General features: G+C 37.1%; 1 long non-coding RNA gene across 1 annotated transcript; it reads right to left on the bottom strand.

Annotated features, from left to right (window-relative positions):
- Positions 1 to 2,005: 2,005 nt before the first annotated feature.
- LOC124167983 lies at positions 2,006 to 11,520 on the bottom strand. The gene is made up of 3 exons (XR_006866806.1): positions 11,198 to 11,520; positions 5,268 to 5,355; positions 2,006 to 2,708 (listed from the first exon to the last, which is right to left on the bottom strand). It is a non-coding gene; the product is annotated as an uncharacterized LOC124167983 (long non-coding RNA).
- Positions 11,521 to 15,901: the final 4,381 nt, after the last annotated feature.

Raw genomic sequence — 15,901 nt, 5'->3', positions numbered from 1 at the left:
TTCAGTGTGCCTGATTCATAATTTAAATATTGATGTTTTACCAGTGCGTTAAATTGTTATATTTTGGTATTGCTTGAGCTGATCAACTTCCAAATTAAAAATGAAAACCACTTCTTGCGAGAACTCATACCATTGAAGCTCACAGCGAGCAACAGCAAGCAGTTGTAATAAGTGAGAATATAAAGCAAATATTAGTTGCCATATCTCTCGAACACTTGTTATTTGAACATTCAGTTATTTAGTGTGCCTGATTCATAATTTAATTATTGATGCTTGACCTGTCTGTCAGAAATTTCACGCTTGATGAGCTGCCTGTATGCACCGTCATTGTGGCAATATGGCTTTCTCTAGTTGTGATGATGTTACACATTTTATTTTTTGTTTTTATTTACAGAAGAGACTATCACCTACATTGATAGGTGATTCCATTTTTTCAAAGATGAGTAGACCTGTATAATATCATGATGCCTTGTCTGCTCAGTGTTAACCTAAGTGGTGAAACATTGCCTCACCCATGGTAGGTTGTAGGTGAAACATTGCCTCTGTGAAGCCTAACCTTATATCTCCCTCAGGAAACAATCAAAATTATTATTGTTGTTGTAGTGATTAGGAAGGTGTGAAAGAAGATTAAGTGATAGTTTTCTTATGGATTAATTTCCTTGTGATTAATGTTTTTTTTTAAATTTATTAATTAAATGAATCAATCAGAATGGGGTGCATATATCATATTACATCATATAGGGTAAGTATTGCAAAGTATCACCTCAGCCTCATCCTTCCCACATTGAGTATCGTACATCACATCATTTTCCTCATCCCTTTCCATTTTGTCCACACAGTTGGGATCTGTCTTTAGTTTTCTATGTCTATCACAATTTCAATGTGCTTTCAGTTTAATTGAGAGTCAGCAGCTTAGTTTTTTTGCTTCTAAAAGTCTTGGTGCTCAGGTTACTATTGCAAGGTATGATAGGTAAACATAATTTTCATAAGCAGAAACCCAAGCTGCTGATTTTCAATTGAATTAATAATTTTCCTTTTGATTACTGTTTATTTTAATTATCAAAGGAATCAATAAGCAACGATTTTTATATAGGGTAAATATTGCAAAGTCAGCATCAGTCTCATTCTTCCCACATTTTGTATGTATCTTTCATCAGCTCAGCAAATTGCATTCAACCGATCCATGCATGTACGTTCTCTTGTCCATCCTCACCATTCCTTGCTCACCTTGTATATTATATCACAGTTTCCTGCATCCTCTCTCTCCTGATCTCATGCTTCCTCTGCCTTGACTTTGTTCATTTTATATTTGCACGTGAGTTGTTGTGGCTGAAGTAAGTGGGGAAGAGTGAAGTAAAAGTTACGCAACACCTGTGAAGGCAGGCTCTTTGGAAATTCATCCTGGGTATGTCTTGAAGCATGCCTTTCACCATCCATCCCGCATTCAGCACTTTTCCTCTTAGTTGACAATGTGCCAGCTTGTGTGAACGGATTTTCCTCAATTTAGGAGACGGAGAAAATGTACATTTGGCTACATTGACTTTGCTCCTCCCTCCCACGTCCCAGAGCTCCCATGAGAGCCATCAGTGAAGCCCTCCGAGTGCCTCTCGGCTCTCACGAAAGTTTATCCAAAAACATAAAGTAAAGTAAAGAATTTCGCATGATCTTGGTTGCATTGGAGTACATTGGGGGTAAGCAATGCTAGCTCAGAGCTTGCCAAGGCTGCAATAGACATTGAGAGCAACACTCGTCCAGTGCCAACTGCATCCTAACCCCCAAAACCTTACTCTCTCTTCAAATGGATGACCTACTAAAATTATTTCTTCTTCCCCTCATTAAAATATCAATGTATGAAGGAAAAATATTTAAAACAATTTTATTTCATAATCAGTGAGTAAGAATTCATTGTCATCTTTCTAATCAATTTTACATTTAAGATTAATTTACATTTATCTTCATGTCATTTAACGCAATATATTTACAAAATATATTTATAACATACAGACTTTTTATAAATCTTTGTAGTATAATCTATGAAACTACTAATACAGATTTACCGTATTATTTATTTATTGCTGCAGAAAGTAACAAGATCAATGCAGTCTGGTTTTGGTAGCAATTACGAGTTTGGCATAAAACATCAGGCATAAGCCAAAAAGCACTCAGGAGTGAAGATTTCTTTTTTCAGGGCTATGCTCAAATGTAGCATGATAAATTAATTATTGAATTAAATATTGAATTATACAAATGATCTTTAAGGTGCACAATGAATGAAGATAAATTATTCATAATCAATCTGTTCCATGATTGAGTTTATTATTCCCTCCATTTCAGCATAATTCATGCCATAATGAACTAAATAAATGAAATAAAAAAATGTTCACGTATTATATCACACGTCATTTCTCTCATTGTTTCACTAAGCACTGTCACTACCTCCTGTTCCCATAGCAATCCCTCCCATCTCACAATCCTCTGCACGTGGCTGTACTCTTTGGTGTAAATTCACAACTTGCTGTGTTTACCACATCCTTCACCAAATCTTGTAATGCCAAAAATGGTCCATGGCACAGGCCCATCAGAAATCCTTGTGCAAGAATACATCCTCTCCTTGGGGTATCCGGCGTGTATCCTCTGCATGCTTCCTCCTTCAGTCTCATCTCCTCCTCATATACACCTCTATAACTGTCAGTGGATAAAATAGGGACCTAAGAAGAAGAAGAATAGCATTAAATTCAGACATTCATTTAAATTCAGTAAAGAACATCCCTTTCTCCTCTTCAAAGGAGGTTTTACACAATCATCTGTTGTAAAACAAACATCAAATTTTTAGTGATGCATCTGGTAGTACTGCAAGACCAGTGTATTTGTAATTTTTATTATACTTTAAATGCAAATATCAATGTGGCAAGATGTAACATGAAGACATATACAATTGAAATATGAATCAATAAAATGTAATACTGTGAGTAACATGTTTAGAATAATCTTTACGTGACACTAATGGTTAGATTTTACTGGATGAGTATTTTCTATTCTTAATGATGAAAATTACCAAAGAATCACAATAAACAGCTTGTTGCTTTTGAATGACAGAGATTGACAGAGTAAGCATTCTGATGTTTTTCATTGTTGATGGATGTCCCAAAATAGTATTGATATATTTGATGTCTTGGTGGAATCTATCGCCCTGCTCTTCAATCATATCACCAAGGTTTGCAGGGAAGTAGTCAAGATATGGGTGGAGAAAATCATCATACCACTCTTTGAGCTGTGAGTAAAAATAAGTGCTTACTCATTTTCAGAAATAAAAACAGCTTAGTCACATAAAAATCATAGTTGAATGACGGAATAAGCATAGTTGATAATCAGAGTTGAAGCATAAAAGCTGGAAAAATCATTTATTTCCACATTCACCTATACATTTAGATATTGAATATCAATTGATTGAATAATATGAAACCGGGCCGGATCAAAGGGACCATAACTACTTATACTATCAATTATTATTCTAGTTTTATTTATTATTAGATTCATTATCTTAAGTTATATATTCATTGATTTTGTACATTACCAATATTATTATTATTCAGCATATTATTTGATGTTCTTTTAAGTTCTCCGAAATTAAAATAAGACAATAAATTTTTAAAAGTGGTAAAATGGAGGGGACTAAAACTACTTTCTTTATGGGTTCACTGAGTTACTTTGCAATTTCAATTACAAATCCAAAAACATACACAAGGTGTAAAAAACTTTTGCACTTTTGAACTTAGCACCAGCATCACCTGCCTGTATCTGCCACTGTCACTTGCCTTATACTTCTCTCATTTCATCTCGATTTAATAAGCCTTTTTAGCAGTCAACCCAGCCGGCACAGCCCATACCGCATCTATATGTGAAGTGGATGCAATGCGTGACAGAATGCGCTAGGTACCAAATATCCTTCTTCCATCCTTTGCTAGTTGCGCCTATGAATGCCATATTTTTCATGATGTGGTTTAATACTTAAAAATATCTGCAAGTCCTCGCATTAATTATTATAAAATTTCAAGAACTATTATTATTATAATTATTCATGGTATTCAAGATTTTCACGGACATACGGAACTACCAATGACTACAGCAGTAGGTATGGACTTGTCGTCTTGTAGCCATCTATCCCTATCTCGACGTGTTGGAGCCTCGTAGATAGAGTGTTGTGTTGGGTATGTTTTATAGTGATATTTTTTAATTCTGACCATTGCAGCAATTTTGACTAATCTCCCGGTGTCGACCCTCGCTCACTCATAGGCCTGTACTCTCCTGGATTTGAAATCTGCGTTTGTTTTGTACTGCGATGGATAGCGATGTTGTACCTCGTAGATTGAGTGTTGTGTTGGGCGTGTTTTATAGTGATATTTTTTTATTCTGACCATTGCAGCAATTTTGTCTAATCTCCCGGTATCGACCCTCGCGCACTCATTGGCCTCTACTTTCCTGGATTTGAACTCTTGCGTTTGTTTTGGACTCCGATGGATAGCAATGTTGTACTGAAGTTCTCATATGTTGTCTTGTGTACGCCTGTATTCCTGTGTTCGCCTGCCTCTTGTTTTATGCTGAGTCATTAAAGTTATATTCATGAAATAAAACGTGCTCTGATTTATCCCGAGTAGTGTAAAACAATCACGAGATAAAGAGAACCAGACAAGCAATATAGGAATACTAGTATGACCGAGTTCAATTTTCCGCCGTTAGATGGCAGCACTTTCGTGCATCCTCATCCTCACGGCATCTCTCTAAGTGCGGCGGTTCATCCCCTCGGCGGTGGACCGGCATATGGATGGCATCTGTATAAAAGGATGCACTCATACTCTTTGCATCTGGATGACATCCAGCTGCCAAAAAGAATTTTGATGGTTTGTGCCGGCTGGGAAGTGTTGAGGGTCTAGCACCAGACAGGATAAGTGCGGGCTCGCGACTTGATGGATACCTTTTTTCACGTTCCAAGCATAGGTTTATATTTAGCAATAGTTAAGTCATGGTAATTCAAGGTCCACAGTACATAAATATATGCAAACATTCCTTTCATTTCAATTTATGTAGTTCGTTGTTGCAGCCTTTGATGCAAACTGGAAATTGAAAGGTTAATGGATAGGGTCTATTGGAAGAGCAATCTATGCTAAATTAAGGCTATAATTAACTACAGTGAGCCAAGTGAAAATAAGGGAAAGAGAATTGAAGAATCATCACTAACAATAAGAGACCAGAATCATGAGTCCACTCACGAATTTTTCACGAGTTTGCTCAGCTCCTTGACTGCCGTCACCATTATTTCGAGGGTGCTTGGCTGACCTTTCAACGTAGCTTGAGAACCTTTAATAAAAAATAGAGTTTACACGTTAATATGTCACTGCACCCTGAAATTGCCTAGACATGTAAAGCACATTACGCATTGTAGAGAAGGCCTTAAGCTTTTCCTAGAGAAGTTGCTTGCAATAGAAGCAAACTGCAGCAGCATTGGTTGGCTATTGGAACACTGTGAAAGCTTCTGGAAACATAGTGATCTATTGAAGTATTTGACTTGCTGGTAATTTGCCACGAATGACGATTAGGGGATCAATATTACAAGACTTTACCTCTTCATGTGCAAATTCCGATTGAAAGATGTTGTTTTGAGGGAAAATGTATTTAGTACAGACCTTCCCATGGTCACATTTCAGATGAATAGCAGTTTTGGTAGGTACTTACAATATTTAATAAAAAGACGATTTTAGGTTTATTTTATTAGAATACATAATAATAAGGTAAAACCTCAACAATCGTTGTATATATTGAAATCATTTTGGGTGAATCCCTTATATTGAGTATCACAGCACTTATTTTTTTAAATGAGCGACCTTGCAAATTACATTGCCTGCCTGCATAGATCAATATCAAGACTTATATGCACTGGGGAAAACTGGCAATTTTCTCCCCAATTGAATCCATTTAATTGGTACTTTGTGTGTTCATTTGTAACTGTGACTCCTATTCCCCTCGATTTAATAGGCCATTTTAGCTAGCAAGTGGATCAATTAAATTCTATTACGGGTCTCGCAACAGCCAGGATACCTATGTAGTGCGGGTCTAGGTTCTTGATGGATACCTTGTTTTCCATTGTCGAAGCATAGTTGGATTCAAAAGAACTGCAACAAATTGAGCGGTGCCACTTTCGCCGCAGTTTTGAAATCGAGTATCGGTATTTTATATCGCACCAGTGGGAGGGAAATTTGAACAACATTCCCACTTCCCGCAATATTTTTATAAAAGCATAATTAAAGGGAAATGTATGTGGTATATGTTCAATGTTTAATACCACATAAATCGTGCAGCTCATGCTAGATAATAAATCTATGTCCAGAGCGTCACTTTACTTCCTCTTGTAAGTTAGCCGATCCCTCGAAGTCTATTGTCTTACAATTAATGCTGAAGCTTTTGGAGATAGCGAGCAAAACATACACATGAAATATCCGCCGCAATATTACAGCAAATAATGCCCCCAATATTCCCAGTATTACCCCAATATTCTATCGTGACCTTGTGACCACGGCAAACACTTAGTGACCATGAGAGATTGCTCTTGCTGCACTCAAATGTATATGTAAATATATAACGTAAAAAACCCTAGGATGGGCAGTATCACAGAACACACAAGATAAAGATTAAAAACTCACATTAATAACGGAATTTTCGGTGGCATTATCACCTTCCTCGTAGTTAGGTAAAAGACTGTATGTAAAGGGTAAAGGATAGCTGAGGGAAGGGGAAATAGTGGGGAGGTAGGGTCCAAAGAGGGGGGAAAAGAGTGCGCTGAGGCAATTAATGGATTATCGGTGGATGTTTAAGCCGGGAGGAAGAAATGCTTTGAATAGCCATATGTAACTTAATTCAATGGAATTAAGTTTGAGTGGGTGGTCTGTGGGGGGAAAGGAGGCTAAAACTGATACATTGTAGCAATCATTGAATTGATGCTGATGAGTGGCCGCATGTTTCGCCACCGGGAGGGACGCAAAGTGAGAGGAAGTGCATGATGCCCAGTATTTGTTGATTCTAAGGTTGAGGGGAGTTGAGGATTTGCTATTTGCCTTTGATTTGGCTTTGATATAAAAGGTGGGACAGTGTTTGCATTGAATAAGGCAAACTACATTTTTTGAAGTACAGGAGGCCACAGGAGGTGGTGGTTGACAGGAGACCAGATGACTGGGGATAGAAGGAGGGGTAAAAATTGGGCAGGTCTAAACATCTAGGATGACCCCAGGGCGAAGGTGACTACGTAGATTTCCGCGGTGTTCAGGTTCCAATTTCTCCATATTTCCGGTGCAACCGCGTCGGTTTGTTGGTGATGACAACAGTTTCGCTGGCACTGCTGCCAGCGTCTTCAGGTCGAAGATGAAATCTACTGATGAAATATACTGAAATATACTGAATAAAAATATACTGAATACTAATAAAGATGAAATATACTGAAATCGAGATGTGAGTTAATATTTATGGTAGAATTTTGTTTAAAAATTGTAAACACTGCCAAAAGACAAAGAATTCAATTCTTTGTTTATATTTTTGAAAAATAAACATACATTTATTTCGCAAACTAACTGAATGAACAATTGTATGACTGCGGTCCCTTGCCACAAAGAGGGGTAATAAGAGACGAGGGTCTAGGTTCATGCTTAGGGATTTCGGCAGTTACAGATTTTGCCAGTCCATGGTGTTGGCCTGTGTTGGGTCCCGAAACTAAGACTTTGCAAACCCACGAATCATCTTCGACCTGAAGACGCTGGCAGCAGTGCCAGCGAAACTGTTGTCATCACCAACAAACCGACGCGGTTGCACCGGAAATATGGAGAAATTGGAACCAGGGCGAAGGTGTTCTGTTGGGAGTAGTGGGTGACATCTGTAAGGGGTTAGTTGAGTGGAATAAATTTAAAAGGTTTGCAGGTCGTCTGAATGTGGCAGTAGGGAGTTTGGCAAAAAGATTGGGTGTCGACATATTGTTTTTTAGAATAGGGAAGAGGTCTTTAAGGATATTTGCAGGGACTGTATTCAAGGAAAGTAAGTGGTACAGAGGGAAAGGTCTCGCGGATATATATACATAACACTGGATGCTACTGCATCTGGTTTCTATGGGGTTGCTACCTTACCCTACTAAGAAGTGAATAATAAATATATATATATCTAATAACTAGGGACATGCAAAAGGTGGGGTTATTTTATAGCCATAAGTGGTGTTATTTTTCTACAAAAGCGGTGTTATTTTCCCCTGAAATCGGTGTTATTTTAACGGAAAAATAATTGATGTCCATTGAGAGCCATCTTTCCAGTGACCCACCCATTGCCCTTAATTTAGGATATTATTGACCGGGAATAATTTAGGCAATAATATACATGGATTATTGACTGAATTCATCTATTTTACATATTTTATCCTTCGCTTATACACATACCTAGCTTACATAGAGAGAAATTACTTTTAAACTTCTGTAATTTCAAATGAAATATTGCTATTGTGATCAAGTTGTCATCTTTTACATTTGTTCTCTTATAATTAATCGTAGAGGACGTAACTTGATGGAAATCCATAATCGCACGAATAGAAGGATCAACAACTTTGCTATTTCCACATAATATTTTATTAACACCGACCATGGTTTCGTTACAGAGTAACATTATCAAGGTGGTAGTAACATTAACAACAGCCTGACTGAACCCCGGGAATTTTGCTTTTGTGGTAATTTCTGTAATTCTCCCAACCCCAACATCAACTTCTCTGTCTCCATTGATTCCAGGCCATGAATTTTTTGTTTTTAAGCCAGGGTTAATGTCTGTAGACGTAACTTCTTGGGGATCAAAAACTGAAATCTTTTCAAATACCTATTTTTCTGCTTAGGTCTTCTACCATAAGAGAACTAAGTTTGGTTGATGCCTTTTCAGCCATCTGCATAGGTATTGACTTTACAGAAGCTGCTTTAGAATTTTTCATGTTTTGCAGATGTAATAAGTGGTTTAATCTAAAAAAGTACTCTTATGAATATTCTCGAGGCTCATTTTAAACTTCCTTAACTCTTTCAAAACGGTGGAGTTCTCTCCTTAGCATGAATGCAGGACTGCGCTCCGTGAGACTCTTCGGTCCCCTCTGTATGGAGCATTAATGTTGGACATGTCAGCATTAACGAATTTAATGCATTAACAATTTCCATGTTGATTTTATACTGAAATCGAGATGTGAGTTAATATTTATGGTAGAATTTTGTTTAAAAATTGTAAACACTGCCAAAAGACAAAGAATTCAATTCTTTGTTTATATTTTTGAAAAATAAACACATTTATTTCGCAAACTAACTGAATGAACAATTGTATGACTGCGGTCCCTTGCCACAAAGAGGGGTAATAAGAGACGAGGGTCTAGGTTCATGCTTAGGGATTTCGGCAGTTACAGATTTTGCCAGTCCATGGTGTTGGCCTGTGTTGGGTCCCGAAACTAAGACTTTGCAAACCCACGAATGTCATAAAATGAGGAGACCAAGGAAACGTATTTTCGGCATTAGGCCTGCGTAGGAAAATCTCAGACAAAAATTTTCGCCTTTCGTCCCCCGGGTCAAGAAACGTCCTGCCGCATATTTTCGTCATTAGCAGCGGAAGAATTAACTCTTCATAGAATGTGAGAATTTGGATAGTTTGAACCCTCCAGTAATTTTTTTAAGTCAACCATCAGATTCCCATGGCATTTTGGCTACTTTGTAGACATCGTGAATGCGGTTTAGACATCCTCCGGACAAACAAGTCGCCTTATTTCCTCGAGTGTGTTTCCTTGTGGAAATCATGAATTTTCTCCAATTCATGGGCGATTTTCACCAACTCAGACGCGATTTTCATTTTTTTCCTTCTGCTCTGCATGAAATTGTATTTCGAGGCGTATACTTAAGCCGTAATTTTTTCACGGCATTGGCCGCTCACCGACGCGACTAATTTCCGCGGGCCGCCGTTCCCTCCACAGCGCCGTGAAATCCAGAGAGTCGTCTTGTCGGAAAGTGGCCTGAATTTTACGGCGCTGTGCCCAGAACGGCAGCCGGCGATAAGTCGTTTCGGCTGAAAGCTGCCACAATTGTAGCTCCGTGTGTATTTCACGGAATAGACGGCGCACAGCCACTTTTTACCGCTTTCAGACTTTTGCTTTGCTCCGGCCGTCGTCAACGGCAAGGCACTATTCTTTCAAATAACCATTGGTCTCAATGCATGTCTTCAAACGAGTCGTATCGCGCAGTTGATGGCACGGTGTTGTTGACAGTCAGCAAGGCAAGGTTAAATCTGGCCCGGCGGTGCGCCGTTTATGGCGTGAAATACACACAGTGCTACCTTGAGGCTACTATCAAACGCGAAGACTTTTCGCCGATCGCCGTTCACTGCACGGTGCCGTCAAAAAATTACGGCTTAAATGTACGCCTCGAAAAACAATTTCGTGGAAGAAGCATGAGGAGAAGAAAAAAATTGCGAAAATAGCGTCTCCGTTAGTGAAAATCGCCCATGAATTGGAGAAAATCGCAATTAACACGAAATTCGCGTATTCGCGGGAAAACCCCGGAAATCGCGTATTTCGCGGGAAAACCACGGAATTCGCGTTATCGCATTTGCGACTTTTGCATGTCCCTACTAATAACTTACCATCACAGGTGGATCTAGAGCCTTAAAAAGCAAGCAATATTTTTAATACGGTCCAATAATCATTGCATTCACTTTGTATTACAAAGTATCTTTGTGCCCCCTAGAATAAAATCCTGGATATGGTCGTGCCCCCCCCCCCCCCCCCAGAAAGAAATCCTGGATCCGCACCTGTTTACCATTATATGTATAAATAGTTCAGGGAATTCCTCATTGAGGTGTATAACACAAAAATGTCCCAGGTTGGGCACACACAGTAAAATACACACTTAAAATTAAATTAAATAAATTTTCAGGGGCACCTACCACCTTCCTCAGAGTTAGGAAAGATTTTTATTATATTGTCGTGTACTGTGTGTGCCCAACCTGGATTATTTTCATCTTATATGTATAAATATTTGAGGCTGATATCCCATAGCCCCTTCCCCTCCATCTTACTGTCCAACAGTGTTATATATTAAAAAAACACAATGCAAATTAGCTATGCAAATTAGGTTCTAATTGTCAGGGTTGAACTGACCTGGCAGATCGCTGCTGAGTTCTCAGTCAGCCACATAACTAGAAAGGTATGGAGAGTTTGTGTGTTATGTGGCTTGCCTGCACTGCTATTCTTTTGTCGTTGCTATGGAGATACAAGGCATCGTTACACTCGTCAAAAACTTTTCAGCTACGTAACGATGATATAATCTTTCAGCATTATAACAATTCTTTGATTACTGGAAGACATAATTAGATGTAGCCACATTATTTGAAACTTGGAGTGCAGGAGGGCTCGCAGCAGATGCGTTGCAGGTAGTCACCCCCAGGAGAGAAATATGGGGGATGTTTATGCCCCCAAAACACTCCTATGCTCATAAAAAATTAAAACGTGCATTGTTAAAAACAATTTGTATTGATCAAGCATCACCAATACTATTACACTTATTAAAAAAATCACATTCATCCATTGTTATCCAATCCAATATGAAAGCATAACCTAACTAAATACCTCAACATGCACGCCTGAATCAATCTAACGGACTCATACATGACTCGGATGACAACGGACAACGATGACATTGTCACGATGCCCGAAGGCCTGCCTAGTCTGAGTTATTTATAATCAACAGCATTATATAATAAATATATAACCCATATTCTCCTGTTGCAAATCTAACCTGTATCCGGAAAAATACATGTTCCTAATCTTTTTGTGTAACAACGTCACATTATATTTACCAAAAATGGATTAACAATGATAACAAATTAGCTATTTGCATTCTATTTAATTAATTAATATATTGTTATGCACACAACATATACCCAATGTAATTGCACCTTGATGAATGCTTTCTGAATATGTTCACTTTATTCAGGTTAATTATGAATTGACCAATGTTAAATTTTGTCAATACCTTAACGGCATTCCATTTTACTGGATTTGCACCAGCACTTTAGTTTTCACAAAAACTACATGTAAAATATTTTATTTTATGTCATCAATCACAAAGATATTAAATACCCCTCCCCACGTAGAGGGAGCAGCTTGGATTTGAGGGGGGGGGTATGGGAGGGATTTTTAGTGAAAGGAAGTATTGCTGCTAAGACTACTACTCACGTACACACACATTCATAAAATCATATTCCATTCACTCATTCGTCAAATCACATTCCATTCACTCATTCATCTAAGCGGAAGCCATCAACATGAATGGCAGGTTAGAAACTCACTGGGAATGTAATAATAGCATCAAAGAAAAGCCTACCCAAAAAAGGGATTCAAAAAGCGCAGTACTTCAAATTTTTATTAATTCAAGCTAATTCTACATATACTTGCAAAAAACAATATGCACAAATGTAATAGAAAAATTATTGCAAAATTTTAGCATGTAGAGAAAGTTGAATCATGCATTTTACAAAAAATCCCCAATACCAACCAAAAAGGATGAACAAAAATGTATTTTACAAAAAATATGCTTAAATGGGAACATAACTTAATAATTAATTTTATAGAGTTGCACAACACAACATCATCAAGAGCAGAGAAAATGAATAAACGCAGGAAATACATTTTAAATTACTTTAATTCCTTAAAAAAACAGTAATATTTATACACCATATCATAGTAATGAGAAAATATTTAAAAAACAATGCCAAAAATTGGTGGATAAAATCAGCTAAAAAGTGAATGAAAAATAAATCAGTAATGTCACCATGAAGCATATTTCAAGCAAAAGAATAAAAATAACAAAAAATGAGAACATTATAAACAAAACAAAATTATACGAGCCAAAAATTTGATAGCATTCTATCACTTCAAACCTCCTAAGTACAAAGAACAAATACAGATTTTGAAATTGCCATAGGATACCATACTGCTTTAGCCAGAGGAAAGTCCAACGCTATAATTCAAGCATGAGATAACATAAATGATTCATTAAAATCAACAATTGATTGGTATAGACTTTCCTCTGTTTATCCCCCTCCCCACGTAGAGGGAGCAGTTTGGATTTTGAGGGGGAGGGAGGGTGGGTAGGGATATTTAGTGAAAGGAAGGGACAGTTAGTGTCAGTATTGCTACTAACACTACTATTAGTACTACTACTACAAGCACACACTCATTCATAAACCCACATTCCATTCACTCATTCATCAAATCACATTCATCCATTCATACAGCCCTGCCTACCTAAATACTGCTTTTTACGCATGAATTAATTAAACGCCTAAATACCGAATCGTGGCCACGATATACGAAGACCTGCCTAATCTGAGTTATTTCTACTCAACGGTAGGACGCTAAGGAGGAGTAAATCCCTACTCTCCTGCCGCAAATCCTAGCTATAGCTGGAAAAAATACATGCATTAATAAAAAATATACAAACACCCTGTACAATAATTACAACATAAAATGCAAAAAAACAACCATCTTCAGGCTCGGTGTCTTCCTTCTTCCTATCTTCATTCTTCCTTTCTTCAAGGTAAAATCCTCAAGTCTCTAGTTGTCGGTGCAGTAACCTTCAGGTGTCCATTTCATGGACCTGAACAGTTGTCTCCAAAAGCAATCCCTGTCGTTGTCCACAAGCGTCACCTGCGGTAATATAATTTTTTTAAATTCTCATAATGTAATGAAGGGGAGACCATAAAAGTTAACTCACAGCTCAGAAATATCATTTCAATGAATACTTCCAGCAAAAATTAACTTTTTAAGTGTCTAGAAATTTTTAAAATTAAAAAAATTCCAAGAGTGCGTACTTCCAAATTATTTGACGCTTATCTCACCGGCCATATTTCAATGCATTTTCATTATTATTTAAATATTTTAAAGATATGAATTGGCAATGTTAAAAATTTTCCCGGAAATCATTACAGTGAGCTGAGTGTGTTATTTATATATACCTTTTTTGCGACTTACTTGGACTTCATGGGTAATACTAAAAATTGATAGCAAAAATATACCATTCAACATATATTTAATGTATGTACCATATTATGAAATGGAAAACAATAATGAAATTATAAAAATCAATACGATGAAATTATTTAAAATGACGAAAACAGAAGTTACAAATATGGAATCCATCAATGAAATATGGAGCCAGATGTCTAAGTAATCACTGCAGAAACAAAGCAACCGAAAAAAATGAATAATATATACTGATTTTTCCGACACCATTGGCTTAATAAATATTTTATAACAAGGAAAATTGCGTCACCGGGAATTAAGTACACAAAATTAAACAAAAAGGAGTATCGATCATTGTGACATTGTTGTTGCGACTTTTTTAAAATATGTTACTTATACTCGGAATATATAATTCACGGAAAAGTTCAGAAAGGTACATAATATGACCGGAATCTTATGTTTCCCTCAGGTAGGGTCTCCGAGGAAGTAATTACTTGAGCGCGCATGACGGTTGCTGAGTTACCTACCAAATGCAAGGCCAATATGGAAACCTCGACCACCACATTACATTGAGAAAATTAAACAGCTAAGTAAATACTTATCATAGATTCACAAAGATCCCCATAACTGTCCTTCATTCGCGTTATCAAATTTAATGGAAATGAAGTTTCAAATCAAATATACGAAAGCAAACGCATATTATCGTCGTCAACCAATCGGTGCCTTGAGATTCAGCGCGGGATCCGCGGGATGTAAGTTTTGTGAGTGTTACAAAAAAAGCGCGAGATCTTAATTTTGGGTGCGCTTAATTTTTTCCGAATTGCAAAAATGAATATATTAATTTATTTCCTCACGCAATCATTACCTTCATCATCGAGGTTCCTGAATGTAAAAATTATAGTGTACCTATGTGATCGCTAAATAATGGTTCTGAACTGAACTCAAAACTTGGAAGGATGGATGAAATCTTACCGTCTGCCTGCGCCAACACGCTATAGTCGTTTGATCTTTTTGCACGTGTTTTCATCGAGGCCTCAAGTAGTCAACTCACACAATACTATCCAACGAACTCTGAAATTGAAAAAAAAAACGAACACTCATAATGAGACAAAGCAATGTCCTCGAAAATCGGCTTCATGGCCGAATCAATCAATAAATTTTCTTTTGGCGCGTGGACGTTACACAGTGAATAGGCTCACCTTTTAATTAGATTCAAAAAGCTTTGAGTGAAAAATAAACTTTCCCGTAATGCAAAGGAAATTAAAATAATATTCAATTAATTAATAATACTTGTTATGATTAAATAATTCCAATCAAATGGAATAATATCTTTGTATAAATAGGAAAAACTAAGGATTGATTTTGAAGAGGGTAAACTTTCACAGGACAAATAATAGTTAAATAATTCTGTTTAGGAATGCAAAAACATGATGGAGAATAAAATTTGTAATGATTAAACAGATAATTAGAAACTAATTATATATTAAAGTTATTCAGACTGCTTCATAATGTGAAAATATTTTGCGGACACTGTTAAGGGAGGTGATATTTTGACTCAAAAACATTAGTAAAGAAAATATGTTGATGCGTGATTATGAGTCATCCACAAAAATGTTGAGCATCATGCATGAGCACAATTGGGTTCCGTTAATGAATGCAAAATTGAACATTCTCAAGCAGCTCGTTAACTTAAAAATTTATGTGGGAAAAATGAACCAAATTTGAATGAATATTATGAAATCATACCGCTCCTGATCTGCTGCAACTCATGTAGAGCCGCAAGAAGCCGGCTCGGTAAGGTGCACCATCCCATCTTCTTCCAAGTGTCTTCTTTCTCCT

The sequence above is a fragment of the Ischnura elegans genome, chromosome 11 (genome assembly GCF_921293095.1).
Source record: "Ischnura elegans chromosome 11, ioIscEleg1.1, whole genome shotgun sequence".
Lineage (NCBI taxonomy): Eukaryota > Metazoa > Arthropoda > Insecta > Odonata > Coenagrionidae > Ischnura > Ischnura elegans.
The sequence above is the reverse complement of the archived record's forward strand: the minus strand, read 5'-3'. Positions and strand labels throughout refer to the sequence as shown.